At 44.3% G+C, this 17,924-nt stretch overlaps 1 long non-coding RNA gene and 1 other non-coding gene across 2 annotated transcripts in view; both read right to left on the bottom strand.

Moving 5' to 3' along the window:
• Positions 1 to 17,924, bottom strand: part of LOC126997455 (uncharacterized) — a 29,766-nt gene that overhangs the window by 2,929 nt on the left and 8,913 nt on the right. The gene's annotated exons all lie outside the window — the stretch shown is intronic.
• Trnat-agu (transfer RNA threonine (anticodon AGU)) lies at positions 7,955 to 8,027 on the bottom strand. Its single transcript has one exon. It is a non-coding gene; the product is annotated as a tRNA-Thr (tRNA).

Below are 17,924 nucleotides of genomic sequence, written 5' to 3'. Positions count from 1 at the left end.
AGAGCAAGAGGCGTTAGTAAAAAGAGGACTTGAAGTAAATAAGAAAAAAAATGTATTGGAATGAAATAAAGAGCCAAAAGAAACGGGAAACACAAAAAATCCCATCACTTGTTTCCACTGATGACCATTTCGTAGTTCAGTCGCTTGGTACCTCAGAAGTTATTTGTTGATATGAAAGAATACATGCGATTTGAAGGGTATAAATAAGAGGTTGTTTAAGGCTCTTGCAAATTGAATTACGTGTTATGAACGAAAACGGTAATACGAGTTTTTGTTGTTAGTTCGTGAGTCAATAAATAGGAAATGGTGACTCTGGATGTAATGAATTGTTCCTACACTCAATACTCATTTCCTTGTTTCCTGGCCTTCTCTTTTTCTCATCTCCATGCATTTATCCTTCTCTCTTTTCTCATCTCTTCCCTGCATTTCTCCTTCTCTTCTTCCTCCTCTTTATTCTCATCTCCTCCCTGCATTTCTCCTCCTCTCTTTTCTCATCTCTTCCCTGCATTTCTCCTTCTCTTCTGCCTCTTCTTTTTTTCTCATCTCTTCCCTGCATTTCTCCTTCTCTTCTTCCTCTTCTTTTTTTCTCATCTCTTCCCTGCATTTCTCCTCCTCTCTTTTCTCATCTCTTCCCTGCATTTCTCCTTCTCTTCTTCCTCTTCTTTTTTCTCATCTCTTCCCTACATTTCCTCTTCTTCCTCTTCTTTTTTCTCATCTCTTCCCTGCATTTCTCCTCCTCTCTTTTCTCATCTCTTCCCTGCATTTCTCCTCCTCTCTTTTCTCATCTCTTCCCTGCATTTCTCCTCCTCTCTTTTCTCATCTCTTCCCTGCATTTCTCCTCCTCTCTTTTCTCATCTCTTCCCTGCATTTCTCCTCCTCTCTTTTCTCATCTCTTCCCTGCATTTCTCCTCCTCTCTTTTCTCATCTCTTCCCTGCATTTCTCCTCCTCTCTTTTCTCATCTCTTCCCTGCATTTCTCCTTCTCTTCTTCCTCTTCTTTTTTCTCATCTCTTCCCTGCATTTCTCCTCCTCTACCTCCTCCTCCTCTTCCTCCTGCTTTGTCTAATGAACATTCAACCTTTAGCATTAGGCGTTTACTCAGTGCTTTCGATCTTGCAACTCAATTTAACTGCCATGAACGAGAAGCGTGATACGTTTTTTTTGTGTGTGTAAGTTCGTCGATAGATAAATGAACTGATGAACTATTTCCATATTCTACACTAATTTCCTTGCTTTCTGGCCGTTCTCTTCCTCCGTTTTCTCTTCCTTCCCTTTTTTTTATCTCTTCCTTTCATTTCTTCTTCTCCTCCTCCTCCTTCTCCTCCACTGCCTAATTTTACTGTGTGCATGTTTTATCTTACAACCTTCATAGTCTGAGGCGTTAGCACAGTTCTAAGTTTGATAAGAGCAGCAACAGCACTTTAATACCCACGTCCAGAGAGGCTTGATAGAGACGTTACCCAAGCCTGCACACACACACACACACACACACACACACACACACACACACACACACACACACGAGGCGAGATGAGATTTAACGTGTCATTGAACAAGCTTCCCTTCCCACATTCCCCCCTGCCCTCCCTCCCTCCCTCTCTCCTCTCTGCCCTTTTCTCTTCCTTCCCTCCCTCTCTCCTCTCTGCCCTTTCCTTCCTCCCTCCCTCCTCTCTTTTTTGCCCTTTCCTCTCTGCATGTCTCTTATTCCCTCCCTTCTTCATTCCTTCCTCTTCTCCCTCCTTCCTCCTTCCTTCATCTTTCTTTCTCTCCCTTTCACTTTTCTTTTTCCTTATGCCCCTTTTTCCATCTTCCATCCATCCCTCCTTATTCTCCTTTCTTCTTTTCTTTCTCTCCCTTATAAAGTTACTCTATTCCTATCTTACCTCTTCTACAACACCTCCTCTTTTCTCCATTCCTCCTTCCTCTCTCCTCATCATCTCCATCTTTTCTCCCTTCTTCCATTCCTTCCTTTCACACGTACATATTTCCTCTCCCTCCTTTCTTCCATTCCTCCATGCCTTCTCTTTCTTACTACCGTTATACATATTTCCTTCCCTCTCTTCCATCCTCCTTCCTCCCTTGCGTTCCCTCCTCCTCCATCTTCCCTCCTTTCTTCCCTCCTTCTTTGCCTAACAAATCTCGAGCATCGAACCGTGGCGACTGGAATTATCCTCCTCGAGCGGCGCGTCTCCGAGTGTTTAATTGTTCCTCCCGCGGCGAGAATAAGTGGCCGAAATGTGTACCTTGGCCGCAATCACCGCTGCTCCTCCTCCGCCGTCCTCCCGCCGTCCCCCGCCAACGCTCCTTCCGCCCCCCTTCTTTCCGCCTCCCTTTCCTCTCTCTCTATCTCCCTCCAACCCTCCTTACTTCCCTTCCCTCTTTCTCTTCTCAGCTCCTTCCATTCCCCTTCCTCTGTCTCCCTCCTACCCTCATTACTTCCCTTCCCTCTCTCTCTTCTCAGCTTCTTCCTTTCCTACTCTTCGTTCTGTCTCCTTCCTACCCTCCTACCATTCCCCTTCCTCTATCTTCTTCGTTACTTCCCTTTCCTCTCCCTCTGCTCAGCTCCTTCCTTTTCTACTCCTCTTCCTCTGTTTCCTTCCTACCCTCCTCACTCCCCTTTCTCTCGCTATCTTCCTTCTATAGTTCTATACCTTCCTTTCATTCCCATCTCTCTATCTCCCTCCTCCTCCCTTCCTTCCTTCCTTCCCCCTTTTCTTCCCTTCCTCTCGTTTCTCCTGCTTCTTCTTCTCTAATTTCCTCACACTCTTTTTGTTATGCCTCCTCCTCCTCTTCTTGCTCCTCCTTTCCTCCACATGCATGCACTGTTAATTCATCTCACTTCCTCTTTCATTCATTCTTTCATTGTTTTCTTGGTGGGATTTTTTTTGTGTGTGATTCCCGATTCTTGTGCTCTCTCTATTTCATTCCAATACATTTTTTTTCATATTTACATCAAATCCTCTTTTTACTAACGCCTCTTTCTCTTATTTATCTTCATTTACTTCCTGGTTATCTATCTATCTATTGTCTCTATACCAACATACCTGCCGTAATGTCTATTCCATATCTGTGTCTACTTACACCTGCCTGCTTAATCGCTCACCTGTTGATCTGCTCACATAAATCTATCGCTGAATATACAGTACACGAACTAATGATAATGGTATAACGAGATTCATTTATATTTTACCACTGCCCTAACTCTTCTACTCTCTCAATCATCCATCCACTCAAAATTTTACTCATCCACCTATCCACCATATATATCATCCATCCATAATTTTATCTGCTTGCTAAAACTTCCATCACAGCCTTATCCAAAGACTCATCTACCTACTAAACTTCATCCACTGTGTTACTCATCCACTTGTAAACTCACCCATATGCTCAATCTTACTCATCCACCTTATTATCATCCATCCATAATTTCATCCACTTGCTAAACCTTCCATCAAAACCTGACTCATCCACACTCATCTACCTGCTAAACCTCATCCACTGTGTTACTCATCCACTTGTAAACTCACCCATCTGCTCAGCCTTACCCATCCACGTCTTTATCCATCCACAAACTATTCCACTCGTCCTCCAATCCCGTCCAATTACTTCTCCACCCATAAACCGATCCACCAACACTTCGAACTCACCTCCCCCCCGCCCCTACGTCTCCTCCTCCTCCTCCTCATAAAATCCCATAGAATCATAAAGTCCCTCGTTCGCTAAAGTATAATAAACGAGCATTAATCCCGAAGCTCATTTAGAAGCCCATTATTTTCTCCCTCAGCACAACCTCCCATTAGCGCCATTAGCTCACGTTTGACAGATGTTTTTTAATGACTTTACGACGGTAATTTCCCCTCTAAGCCTATTTATTAAACCACATACACATTCAGGTTTTCGTCTTTCTTTACTTCGTTTTATTCTTCACGTCTCGCAACCGGATCCTGAGAAAGTTTACTACCCAAGTCTCGCTGCGTTGATGTGTAATAGCGATTTTTCTTCTTTATTCCCCGTGTGGTAATTAGACTCAGGTGTTGGATCATTAGAAAAACACATTCGCAGCGCCAACACGACATGAGGTAAGCACTTCCATTATCATTATTGTTGTCTGTGCTACGAAACGAGTCTTGAGTGTCTGTCTGTGTGTGAGGGAGGGAGAGAGAGTTGGTGAGTGGGAAAAAGAAATGTAGAGTGTGAATTTAAACCAACACTTTCCTTCGCCCGAAATTAAAGAGTCATTAAACCTTCACCGTCTAGGTCCTCCTCTTCTTCCTCCTCCTCTTCTTCTTCCTACTCCTCCTCATATTCTCCCTCTTTTCCCTACTCTCCTACATTTTCATTCTCTTCCTCCTCCTCCTCCTCTCAATCTTACACAGTTATATGAAAGCGTACCTGCCTTCCAATCTACCCACCTACCTACCTACTTACCTGTCTCTTTACCTACCTGCTGTATCTACCTACCCGCCTACCTACTTATACCTACCTCATTTATCCCTTCCCTCTTTACCTATCTACTCTCCTAACTACCTACCTATACCTCTTACCTCCCTCTACTTCTTTAGACTATTTAGACCATAAAGATTGTATGCTGCACTAACATCACAAGTACTGCAACACACACACACACACACACACACACACACACACACACACACACACACACACACACACACACACATTCTGCTTGCCCAATGATACATATTATTACGAGTGGCGCCCTGCTATCGCATCCACACATCAGCAGGCGAGAAGTGAAGGTGTTGGGCAGGTGTGGAAGGAGCGCCGAGAGTGATAATGAGCAGGTGAAAAGAGAATGAAGAGAAGAGATTAGAAGAGAAGAAAAGAGATTGGAAGAGAGGAGAAGGAGAAGAGAAGATGAGAAGATAAAAAAAAAGAGGAAAGAGAAGAGAAGGAGAGAATCAAATATTACTGTCGATATCTTAGTACACTTTTAAATAAACCATCAAAAGGACAAAAATAAATACTGTCTAATATTTCAAATGGAAGCTTTATGAGGAGGAGGAGAAGGAAGAGGATAAAAAGAGGAGGAGGAGGAGGAAGAGGAGGAGGAGGCAAACATCAGGGAGGGCCAACTAAACCGTGAAGGAGGAGGAGGAGGAAACGAAGAAAAAAAAAAAAAAACGAAGCAAGAAAGAGAAGGAGAAAGAACCCCAACAAGAAACACCAACAAGAGAAGGAGGAGGAAGAAAACGAAGAGGAGGAGGAGGAAGAAGACGAGGCAGGAGGAGGAGGAGGAGGAGACACATATGGTGGAGCCAGTTGGTCTGAGAGGGCGGATCGGGGGCTCTCACGTGACCCACAATTAGCGGTGGTTACGCCCTGCAGACCGAGTATTCACGCATGTGTGGCGGGGGGGAAGGGGGGAAGGGGGGAGAGAGGGGGAGGAGAAGAGTGCCAGCCAGGGGGGACGGGGGAGGGTGGCACTGTACTGGCCCTCCTCCGTCAGCGTCTCCTGGTGGTGGGGGTGCCGTTGCGCTGGTGCCAAACCCGCCACGCCGCGCTAATCTACGGTGCCCGCGCGTAATTGTGGCGCTGCTGATTTAAGGGTCCTCTTGCTGTGCCTCCTCGGTCCCAGTGCCGCGGATGATGGATGGGGGGGAGGGGGAAGAGGTGGAGTGGTGATGGTGGTCGTGAAGGTATTTGTGGAGGGTCTTGGCAAATGTGTGTGTGTGTGTGTGTGTGTGTGTGTGTGTGTGTGTGTGTGTGTGGTAATGGAGGGTGAGGGGAGGTTAGTAACTGATCACCTTCCCTCCTCCTCCTCCTCCCTATCTCTCTCTCTCTCTCTCTCTCTCTCTCTCTCTCTCTCTCTCTCCCTTCCTCCTCCTCTCTCTCCCTCCCTCCCTCCCTCAATCCATCCATCCTGCCAAGCTCCGTAACCACACACTTAGTCATTCCCTCACTCATATATACTCTTCCCTCCTCCTCCTCCTCCTCCTCCTCCTCCCATTAAGCAAAGACCCCTCACCGCCTCATAAAATCCTTCCCCTTCCACCCAACCAATCTTCCCCCTTTCTTCTTCCTCCTCTTCTTCTTCTTCCTCATCATTCACCTCATTGTCTATTATCTCTTCCGTGCCTTTCACCTCACGCCTTTCGTTCTTCTTTTCGTTGTTTTTTGTTGATTATTTTCCTATTACTTCTCTTTTCCCCGTTTTGCATTCTCCTTCTTACTTTTCTTTTGGTTCCTTTTCTCTTACTTCTCTTTTTCCTGCTTTTCATTCTTCTTCTTACTCTTCCTTACTTTTTGTTCCTTTTTCTATTTCTTCTCTTTCTCCCGTTTTTCATTCTTCCTTCTTCTTGTTCCTTTCTCTATTACTTCTTCTCTTTATCCCGTTTTTCTTCCTTCTTCTTACTCTTCTTTTCATTGGTTCCTATTTCTATTACTTCTTCTATTCTTCAACATTATTAGTCTTTTTATTTGAGGTCTAAACTTTAAAAAAAAAACTTGAAATGACCGTCAATCAATTCAAGAAAAGGAACGCAGTACAGATATAAACGAGAGATACTGTTGCCTGCTTTTCTTTGTTTACCTCTTTTCCTCCTCCTCCCCCTCCCCCTCCTCCTTCTCCATACCTGCCCAACACCTATATTTATCAGACACCTGTTAAAACACCTGAGCCGACGCATTGCTGTTCATTTCCTGTTTTCGACGAGTCCAAACACACATAATCACACTCTACCCTCTCCCCCTCTCCCTCTCTCTCTCTCTCTCTCTCTCTCTCTCTCTCTCTCTCTCGCCAGACACATAGATTTCAAGCCAAGTGCTGCGGTAATGACTCGACAAAGGTGATAAAAAATGAGAGAGAGAGAGAGAGAGTATAAAATAGTCTAACCAATAAAATAGATGTATGCTAACGACGCCGGAGGAGAAGAAGACGAAAGAGGAGGAGGAGGAGGAGGAGGAGGAGGAAGAAGAAGGGGAGGAGGAGAAGAGGGGGCGGGGAGGCTAAGAAGAAGAGGGTGGTGTTTATAAGGTTATATTACATCGCTGGCAGACTTATAATAATGATGCAAATGTTAATGATGGTGATGACGATGAAGATGATGATGATAATGACACACAAGACGCTAGCGGAGGACGAAGAGGGGAGGAGTGAAAGACGAACGAGGAGAGGAGGAGGAGGAGGAGGAGGAGGAGGAAGAGGGAGACAGAGGAGGGGAGTTAAAGAATAGTAATTATGGGTTATATACTTTCTCAAAGGACAGCATTACTAACTGTGTGGTAACGATGTCTTGGCTGTGATGGGTGCCAGCTGGGAGGAGGAGGAAGAACTAGAGGAGGAAGAGGAAGGGGAGGAGGAGGAGAAAGAGGAGGAGGAGAGGAGGGGGAGGAGGAAGTGGGTAAAGTATAGTGTTGGAAGCAGATAATTAATAACAGTTAAGGGAAGGAGGATGAATTTAGGAAGAAAAAGGAGAGAAAAAGGGAAGCGAAGCAGAAACAGGAGACAATGAAGTGTTGTCAAAGGAAGCTGAGACAGGAAAGGGAGACGACGGGACGGGAAAAGCAGATAACTAAACCATTAATAAATATCCTTGTGTGAACAGAAAATGGAAGGAAAGATTCTCACGACGCGTATAGGAGGGAAAAGACAGGTGAAATTGGTATACCTTAGCAAACATTAAGCGAAAGTAATAAACAAAAGCAATTGACGCCGCCACTCCCGAACCAAACGTATTTCAGAGTTGATTTGTTGAGCATGCAAGGAATAGTAATCAATGTTCTTTATAATAAACTAATAATTGCAAAAGGAGAAGCCGTGCAGTAGATAGTGTGAATTTGAAAAGCATACGGAAATTCAATGCACACGACACAAAGATTGGGACGTCTGTAAGATCCCAACACGTCCTGCAAGGGAAATATACAGGATGATATTGATGATGATGATGAGCCACGTCTGATGGGCGGATAATAAAACATTTGATCAACCAATTCTGTGCCTTCAGGGAGGATCGAACTCCCGGCCTCTGGTTTACTAGACCAGCGCTCTAGCCACTGAGCTATGAAGGCGTGAAGAGCAATGTAGAGCCATGAGTATATCAAAAACAAAATTAGTCATAAACACTTCTTAGAGTAAACCAATAAAATTATAATAGTTGATAATTGGGTCAAATTAATACTACTAGCAATCGGAAATAAGTTAAACTAAAAATAACACGAGAGAGTGATAAGACCGGGTTATATGGGTTATCAGTGTTAGATAAGGAGGAGGGTAGAGTGGGGAGGTGGAGTGAATGGAAGATAAGAAGGTGGAGAAACGAGTGGGATGAATGGAAGTGGAGGAGGTGGAGACGAGAGGAATGGAAGGGGAGGAGGTGGAGAGTAAGAGTTGAGAAAGAAAGATAAGGAGGTAGAGAAACGAGTGGAATGGAGGAATGACGGTGGAAAAATGAGTTTACTGTGAGATGAGGAGGTGGAGAGATGAGTGGAATGGAAAATGAGAAATAGTGGAGTAAGTGGAGTAAGCCGCAAGGAAATAAATGAATAGATGAATGAAGAGAGAAGGTAAGGAGAGAAATAACTGGTGAAGGGGGAGTATATAGGAGATAAGGGGAGGAAAGGGTAGGGGTGGAGGAAGGGGGGAAAGGTGGAGCGCAGATGTGGGAAGGAAGAAGAATGGCGAAGAGAGCCGTAGGGAGGGAGAGACAGGAGCAAATAGGAAGAAAAATGGAGGAGAGGGAGACGAGGATGTAAAAACGGAGGTAAAATAATTAGTAGAAGTTAAAAGGGGTACAAGACCATCTCTCTCTCTCTCTCTCTCTCTCTCTCTCTCTCTCTCTCTCTCTCTCTCTCTCTCTCTAGTCTTTCTTTCTTCTATCCTTTCCTTCTTCCCTTTCTTCCCACTTTTCCTTCCCATTTCCTACCTTTCCTTTCCTCCTTTCCCATCATCTTCCTTTTCCTTTTCACATTCCACCTTCCTTTCTTCCCTTTTCTCCTTCCCCCTCTTCTTCCCTTCTCCCTCTATTTTGCTCCTTTCCCTACATTCTCTCTCCTTCCCTTCTTCCCTCCCTTTCTTCTCATTTACCCTCCGTCCCATCTTTATCTTTCTCCTTCCCTCATTCCCTTCCTCATTTCCTTCTCTTTTTCGCTCCTTTCCTCTCGTTCACTCTTCTTACCTCCCTCCCCTTTTCATCCACCCTTCTTCCTTCCCTCTCTCTTACCTACCTCCCCTCCCTCCTTCCCTCCCCTACCTACCTCCCCTTCCCTACCCTCCCTTCGTCCCTCTGCTGGTTTTAATTAGCCAAAACACACAAGCGTCTCGTCGCTTCGCTTTTCAACGAATGTCAGCAGTTTAGTGGCCCAAGATATTTCTCTCTCCAGATCCTTCGCTCGCTCGCTCACTCTCTCTTTCTCTCCCTCTAACCCCGCTTTCTCTCTCTCTCTCTCTCTCTCTCTCTCTCTCTCTCTCTCTCTCTCTCTCTCTCTCTCTCTGTTTTTTTCACTATTTCTTACGGTTTTTCTTAGTCGCATCATCTAGTTTTCTTTATTTTATAGTGTTAATGACCACAAAACAATGTAGTAGTAGTAGTAGTAGTAGTAACAATAACTAATGGCGATAATAAGATACCATACTATAAACACTTGAAACGGGAATTACCAGCAACACACACACACACACACACACACACACACACACACACACACACAACCCTCCCCCACCCCCAAACCCCTCCCTCCATCCCACACAGAAGTCGGAGTTAGAGGAGACGAAGACCGAAACTTTATGACATCCGGACGAAGGGCAAGGAGGAGGAGACGGTCGACGAGGGTGACAACTGACAACCTAATAGTCACCTCGAGCCCGTCACGCATGTGTGGCCGTGGAGAGAGAGAGGGAGGGAGGGAGAGAGAGGAGGGAGGGAGAGGAGGGAGAGAGGAGGAGGAGAGAGGAGGGAGAGAGAGAGGAGGAGAGAGGGAGGAAGGAGGGTGGTATAGAGGAAGAGAGATGAACAGGAAGAGAGAGAGAGAGAGAGAGAGAGAGAGAGAGAGAGTAGCGTATGTGTCACCGCTATTTTGTCAGAGCCACTTACAAATTTTTATCCACGTGTTGTTTTGTCGACTTGCTAATTCTCTCTCTCTCTCTCTCTCTCTCTCTCTCTCTCTCTCTCACCGGGCAACCACATGGCGTCAATTGATAATATCTTCACTTCATTATCGATTCTCATTTATTATCATTATTTCCTCTCTATTATAGCTTTGCCGCGTCATCCTTCACTTCTCTTCATCACCACGACCACCACCACTACTACTACCATAACCATCACTACCACTCTTGTCATAACCATCATCATCACCACCACTATCATCAACAACAATATCAAAACAACAAGATAATCAACAACATCCAACCTTATTATTTTTTCACCACCTCCGTCCAGCTCTTTAAGTGATGAATTTGCACACGTTTGGTACTCGTTACGTCTTGAGTGGTGACATCACACACACACACACACACACACACACACGTCATACAAGAAGTTAAAAGTATGTAGTTATTTTCTCGTTTTCTTTTTATAGATGCATACTTTTAATATGTTTTGCACTCTCTCTCTCTCTCTCTCTCTCTCTCTCTCTCTCTCTCTCTCTCTCTCTAACACGTCATAAACCTGTCCCTCCAACACTCCCACGCAAGACTCACCCTTTACCCTCTCCCTCTCCCCCTGCCCCCCCCCCATGTCCGTGGTGAGGAGACAACCACGCACCGCTGCCCCCCAAAGGCCCCGCCCCCGGTGTTCCCACGGGTGACATAACAGAGAGGGTTTGACGGCTCTTTGCTTCCCCTCTTCTCCTCCCCTCAGCCTCCTCCTCCTCCTCCTCCTCCTCCTCCTCCTCTTTATGACTTTTGCTACCATTATTATTTTCTTTTGTTCATATTTTTCCCACTGTACTTTCATCTTTTTCCACCTCGTTCTTCTCCGTTAACAATAAAATATGGTGATGATGATGATGATGATGATGATGAGTGTATTTCCTGCTTTTCTTTCAACATTTCATTTCGATTTTCCTTTTTCTTTTGCTCTCCTTTTTCCTCCTCTTGTTCTTTCAATTATTAGTTATCTTTATACTTATTTTTTCACTGTTATTTTTTTTTATTTATTCTCTCTCTCTCTCTCTCTCTCTCTCTCTCTCTCTCTCTCTCTCTCTCTCTCTCTCTCTCTCTCTCTCCCCTGCATGACCCGTGGAGAAGGTCAGGTCACGTCAGGTCAAACGGTCAACAGGGTAGGAACGGAACCTGCAGCCCTGTCATTACTCCTCACGGCTCCTCCTCTTCCTCCTCCTCTTCTTCCTCCACCTCCTCTTCCTCCTTCTCTTCGTCCTCTTCCTTATGTTATTTCCTTACAACCTCCATTTATTTACCTTCCTCTTATCTCATCCTTGCCCTCCTTTTCCTCTTAATCCTTCTCATTTTCCTTTTCCTTTTTCCTTATTTTCTTATTTACATTCATTTCTTTTCCACTTTGTCCTTCGCAACTTATTTCTCTTCCTTTCTCTTTTCCTTATTAATCATCTTTATCTTTTTTTCCTCCATATTTTTTTTCTCATTCAAATAGTTTTTTTTTTATATTCGGGTTGACTTCAATATGGAAAACTCTGATACTAAGTCTTTTACCATGAAAAACTAAGAAATATTTCGCATAGATTAAATATATCACTAGAATCTCTCTCTCTCGCTCTCGCTCTCGCTCTCGCTCTCGCTCTCTCTCTCTCTCTCTCTCTCTCTCTCTCTCTCTCTCTCTCTCTCTCTCTCTCTCTCTCACGCCTGTAATGTAACGGGTATACACGCTTCTCTATCACACAAACTCACCACACAAACTCTTCTCAATACAACCCTCTTGAAGTCACGCCTCATCCACCTCGTTCTCCTTCCCTGCCCACCCTTCTTACCCTCCCCTTTCCCCTCCACCTTTACCCTGTCTACTCTTTGCCCTAATGTCACCTGCCCCCCCTGTAAACCTTCTCCCCTTCCCATGTTACCCTTTTCTCCTCGCCCCCTCTCTCCTCCTCCCTCTCGTAACACACAAACCTTTCTTTTTATCCGGGCTCAAGCTCCTCCCTAACCACTAGTCATGCCCCATTTCACTCCTCCCAGCTACTCTCTCTCTCTCTCTTTCTCTCTCTCTTTACCTCTCCTCCTCCTTCTTTACTATCGCTGCTGCCGGTTACTCCTTCTTCATCTCTTCCTTTTCTCTTTTGCTTCTTTCTCTCAGACTCGATTCTAGTTAGTTTTTCTTTTCTCTCTCTCGACATCTCTTCAGTCTCCTCCTCCTCAAAGTTTTCCTGTACGTTTTCAGACACACTATTCATTCTTTTTCCCTCTTTACTTTCTCTTTTCTTCCTTTTCTCTCCTTGTCTCCATTCCTTCTTCTGTTTCTCTCTCTCGACTTCTCTTTCTCTTCCTTTTCCTCGACGTTTCTCTATACACAATTTCAGACTCCTTCCTTCCTCTTTGCTAACGTTGGGTCCTTCTCTTTTTCTTCTCTCTTCTCTTCCTTCTCTCTCTCCCTTAGACGCCATTTCTCCTAGTTACTCTTTCTCTCTCTCTCTCTCTCTCTGCCTCTCTTCTTCCTTCGCCTCTCCCTTCCTCTATACATTTTGCACCTCCTTTCTTTTCGTTACTATGGCTTCTCCCTCTCCTTCTCTTTCTCTCCTCTCTCCTTATACATCTCGGTTCATGACTCCATCTTTTTCTTCGCCCCCTTCTCCCCCGCCCCGCCCTGTCTCACCGTTCCCCCCCTCCCCTCCCCTCTGCTCCCCGCCCTGGCTGCTCCCAAAATCAACACATCTGCTCCCGTTCACGAGGACCAGAACGACCAAACGACCGATGGACCGCAAGGAATTAGGGTTTAGGTATTGTGTGTGGTTAGCCTTCATGATACTTCCTCTTCTTCTTGTTCTTGTTGTTGGTTGGTTGTTGTTCTTCCTCTTAATTTTTCTCTCTCGTCCTACGCTTCCTCTTACTATGTTTTCCTTACCCTTTTTCATCATCTCTTGCTTCTTTTTTTCTCTCGTCTTCTTATTCCTTCTCTTCCTTTGTTTCTTCATGCTCCTCTTCCTCCTCCTCCTCCTCCTCCTTTTCTCTGCCTTTTCTTTTTCATCACACTGATTTGTTTTTTCGTTCATTTCTCTATCTCTTCCTCTGCCTCCTAAGAAAGAAAGAAAGCGACATTAGAAACAAGAGGAGAAAGATAAAAAAATACAAGGTGAAGGAAGTCAAGGATTGAAGAAAGAAAAAATATAGTAGAAAAATAGGAACAGAGACAAAAGTGAAGGAGTGTAAATGAGAAGCAGGAAATTAAAACCACAGGAAAAAAGAAGGAATAAAGAGTAGAAAGCGAGAATGGTAAAGTGGAAAGAAAGAAAGACGAAGAAGAAGACAGTGATGATGATGATGATGATGATGATGATATGGAGAAAAAGTTGAAATGAAGAATACGAAATAGATGGAAATAAAAAAAAAATATGTAGGAGACAGACAACAGAGGAGGAGAAAGTGGAGGAGAATGAGAAGAAGGAGGAGGAGGAGGAGGAAGCAAACCAAAGACAGAGCAGGAGTGGAAGAAGGAAAAAAAGAGAAAAGTCTAGAAGCACAGGAACAGCAGCAGAAGAAGAAGCAGCAGTACAAGAAAAAAAGAAGAAAAAAAAAGGAAATGAAGCATAAAACCTGAAGGAGATGGTGAAGCAGAAGGCAACGGAGAAAGAGGAGGAGGAGGAGGAGGAGGAGGCGAGGGGTATATAGCTGACGGGCGGCGTGGCTAATATGTTGGTTCAAGTTGGGTGTGTGTCGAACGCTGCACACATCATCAAGGCGTCATTAGCGGGCGGTGTGTGCGGGGACCATTCAGGCCGCCATTCAGCCCGGGACACTGACGGCCGCGATGACGCCCCACGCATTGAGGCCCTGACACGGGACTCAAAGGAGCAGCCCCGACACCCGACACAGCGCCTGCCCTCGACCTCACCCCTCCTCCATCAGCCCCTCACCCTCCTCCTCCGTCGCCGTCCCTCCTCCTCGTCCCTCTCCTTCCTTCCGCCACCCAGTCAGATAGTCAGTGAGTTAGCTAGTCAGGCGTTCAGTTAGTCAGCGATACTTTTGATTGTAAGGAAAGAGATGTGTTAAAGAAAATAGATCGAAATAAAGATAGAAGGATAGATAGATAGATACAGATATGAAGATAGAGTGATTGATAGAAAGAGAAGGATGGGATGAAAACTTAGGAAAAATATTAAAAAGTCGATGGTTTGTGATTAGGTAACTGGGAGAAAAAGAAACGATTGTGGATAAGAAGGAAAGTAAGAAGGAGAAAAAAAAGAGAAGAGAGAAAGGATAGAACTCACTTACAAACACACACACACACACACACACACACACACACACACACACACACACACACACAAATCATCACCACCATCACAATCACCACCACCATCACCACGCCCCTGCCTGCCTCCCTACCTCTATCTCCCCCCTCTCTCTCCCTCTTCCTCCTCTTCCCCCCCTTCCCCCGCCCATCAATGGCTTCCCGCGGCCTTTGACAGTATTTGGCACGCATGTTACCGCCGCCGCTGCGTGACGGAGAGGCGGCCGAGGAGTTAATTAAAAAGCCATTCTGACACGGAGGCCATTTTGAAGAGGCTGTAAGATGGAGTGACGAGGGAGAGGAGGAGGAGGAGGAAAAGAAAAAAATAAGAAAAAGAAATTAAACAGAGAAGCAAAATTAAAATGGAAAGCAATAGAAAGAGTAAGGAGAAAGAAAAGAAAAGTGGAAGGGAAGAATAATGATGAGAGGAGAGAAGGATGAAAATACGGAAAGGAGAGCTTGTACTTGGATATGGAAGACAGGAAGACTATTGGACGAAAACACATAAACGAAAACAAAAGAATATCGTGTTATGAAAAGGGAAAGAATTATTTGGAGAGAAGGAGACAGAGAAGACAACGACATAAATCAAATAAAGTAAATGAAACCGAATCAATGAAGAAAAACGATGCATGATTGTTGTTTTTTCTCACACCCATAATTAAAGAGAATAACGATAATACAAATAAGAAAACAACTGCGATTCGAAAAGGAAGATCAAGCAAGATAAACACAAAAGAATGAAAACAAAGAGATCCCAAGTTAAGCTAAAGAGTAGTAAATGAGAAAGCAGGAAGATACAAAGAAGAAGAATGTCAAGAAAGGATTAAAGAGAGGAAGAACAGCAATAAACGGTAGAACATGATATACACAAAAAAATAACCAAAAACAAAAAGAAAAATGCAGAGCGAAAAGAGGAGAAAATGAGATAGCAGGAACCGACAAAGAACTAAGGATGACAGAGAAAAGACAAAAGAAAGGAACAAAAAAAGAAAAAAAAAACACTGATAGCTTAAGACAGAAGAAACTAAAGCAGGGAAAGGATAATAGAGGAAGATAAAGATAATGACTGGAGATGAGGAAGAGAAGATAATTACAAGGAACAGGGAAATAAATGTGGTGCCCCGAGGGCTGCGACACCACTCGTGTCATCATCATCTTCACCGGCAATATTTTCCGATGACAACAGCGGTATCGACCGCTAAAACACAACACGGACTCATTGTAATTGCCCATTAACGCACCCGCTTATCTCTCTAAGCCAAAACACAATCACCGCAGCCAAAACACGATCAGCCGAACAAAAAAATGTTATGAAAACAAAGCTGCGTCACCGCGTGAAGCATGTTGTCGGTTTAGGTAGATGATTATGAAGCTCGGTGTGAGTTTGATGTATGACTCACACTGACGTATTACCCTCGCGATGTCTGCCTATATAAGAAGCATTTTCTCCAGGCTTGACCTCAGATTAACCAGCACTCTGTTCGTTGCTGGACACTCAGTTGTCCTTCCCTAGACAACATGGGTAGAACATTCATCGTTGCTACTGTGAGTATGGAGTGAAGAATTACCATAGAGGAAAGCGTATCTAACATATCTATTGTGTTCTATTATCTTAGTTTTACTTAGGATTATATTTTTTTACTCAATATTATACCAGTGTTAACGTCAGTAACCAATAGTGAAAGAAAACCTGAAGACTCATTGAGTCTAGTAAGCCAGTCGCTGGTTTAAACAATATTTTTACCCTCTGTAATATTAAGTAGTATTAAGGTAGAATAAAATACATATAAGAAAGGCGACACCGTTTCATCACCCCATTTACGAACTCCTTTAAATACTCCTAAAGTACTAGAATTTTAAGTCAAGTGTCACTAATACAAACAGTGTGTCGTCTCCCCTGTGTGACCCGGATTACGGGTTACAACATAAAGATACGAGAAGATGGGGGAAGGTGGAAGGAAGGAAAATAATGATGATGAGAGAGAGGAGGAGGAAGAGGAGGAGGAAGAGAGAGTAGATTAAGTGGAGGAAGAAAAAAGGGAGCAGGAAGGAAGCAAGGAAGAGTGAGTGAAGGAAGAGAGAGAAAAAAAGAGATCATATTTAGATACAAAGATTGACAGACGAGAGAGAGAGAGAGAGAGAGAGAGAGAGAGAGAGAGAGAGAGAGAGAGAGAGAGAGAGAGAGAGAGAGAGAGAGAGAGAGTACCTTTTTTTATCGACTTTTTCTTATTATCTTCGTTTATATTCTCAATATCTACCTCTCTATCTATCTATCTATCTGTTCATCTATCTATCTATCTATCCTTCTTTCCCTTGTTCCTCAGTTTCTCTTTCTTTTTCTCCTTTCCCTCCCATTCTCTCCTATTTCTCACATTTCTTTCTTACTCTCTTTCCTCCATGCTTTCCCTCCATTACTCTCTTTTCTCTCCATTCCTCCTAATTTCCCTTCATATTATTTAGTCTCTTTTCTTTCCCTTTTCTCTCATTTTCTTCTTTCTTTCGTTTATCACATTTCCTCCTTCCTATCGTCCCTCTATCCTTTCCTTCAGCCTCAGTCACACATTCACGACAATGACTCCCGGCGCCCTCCCGACATCAGACTACGCGCTGCCAGTTTTGGAATGTCGCGCTGCCAGACGTACGTAACGACCATCGTAGGTCCATCCCCTTGAGTGCGGACCATAGCCGATGTCGAAACGACGTTGTTACGACGTCGTTGAGATGACATCCGACGGCCGTAGCTTATTCGCGACGGGTGACAGATATCGGGGAGGGCCCCGATTGTTTTGAAAATGTCCAAAACTGTCGGCGTGCGGCCCGACGGTGGGAGGCGTGGTCTGAGTCGGGAGAGCGCCGGGAGTCATAGTCGTGAATGTGTGACTCGGGCTTTCCCGTACTTCTCTTTTCCTCCTGTTTTCCTTAGTTCCCCCTATCCCTCCCCCCGCTGAAGGCTCTAATTTGTAAGAGTGTGACCCTGTGATAAATGTCTGACCCAGTGACCTCAAATGACCTCTGCCAAGTGACCCGACGACTCTTCTCCTTTCCTCCCTCTCTGTACCTTCTCTTCTTCCTTCTACTTCCCTCCTTATGCACTCTTCCTTATTCTTTGTCTCATTCTCTTTCTTTCCCATTCTCTCTCATTCTCTCTCATTCTCTTTTTCTCATTCTCTCTCTTTCTTTGCCATCCTTTCGCTTCGTTTTTTCTTCAGCAGGGAAACGATTATCCTCTTTCAGATCCTAATTTTCTTTTATTATCTTTTATTATTATCTTTCGTTTTAGTTCTTTTCTGCTTTTGTTTTGTTTTCTTTATGTATTGATAACTCTTCCAGCAAACACTCACACCAACACACAAACACACACAAACACAGACACAAAAAAATACATACACTTTCTCATATCACAGCTCATTCTCAATTTCCCTTTCCCTCTGTCTCTCCCTCCCTCCCTCTTTCTTCCCCTTCGTCTCTCTTTCCTCCTCCTTTCCTCAGAGAGACACAGAGAGCACACTTCCTCTGTACTGTGTAATTTACATCTCAAGTGTCG

This window comes from Eriocheir sinensis, chromosome 12, assembly GCF_024679095.1.
Source record: "Eriocheir sinensis breed Jianghai 21 chromosome 12, ASM2467909v1, whole genome shotgun sequence".
In the NCBI taxonomy this organism is placed as follows: Eukaryota; Metazoa; Arthropoda; class Malacostraca; order Decapoda; family Varunidae; genus Eriocheir; species Eriocheir sinensis.
The sequence above is the reverse complement of the archived record's forward strand: the minus strand, read 5'-3'. Positions and strand labels throughout refer to the sequence as shown.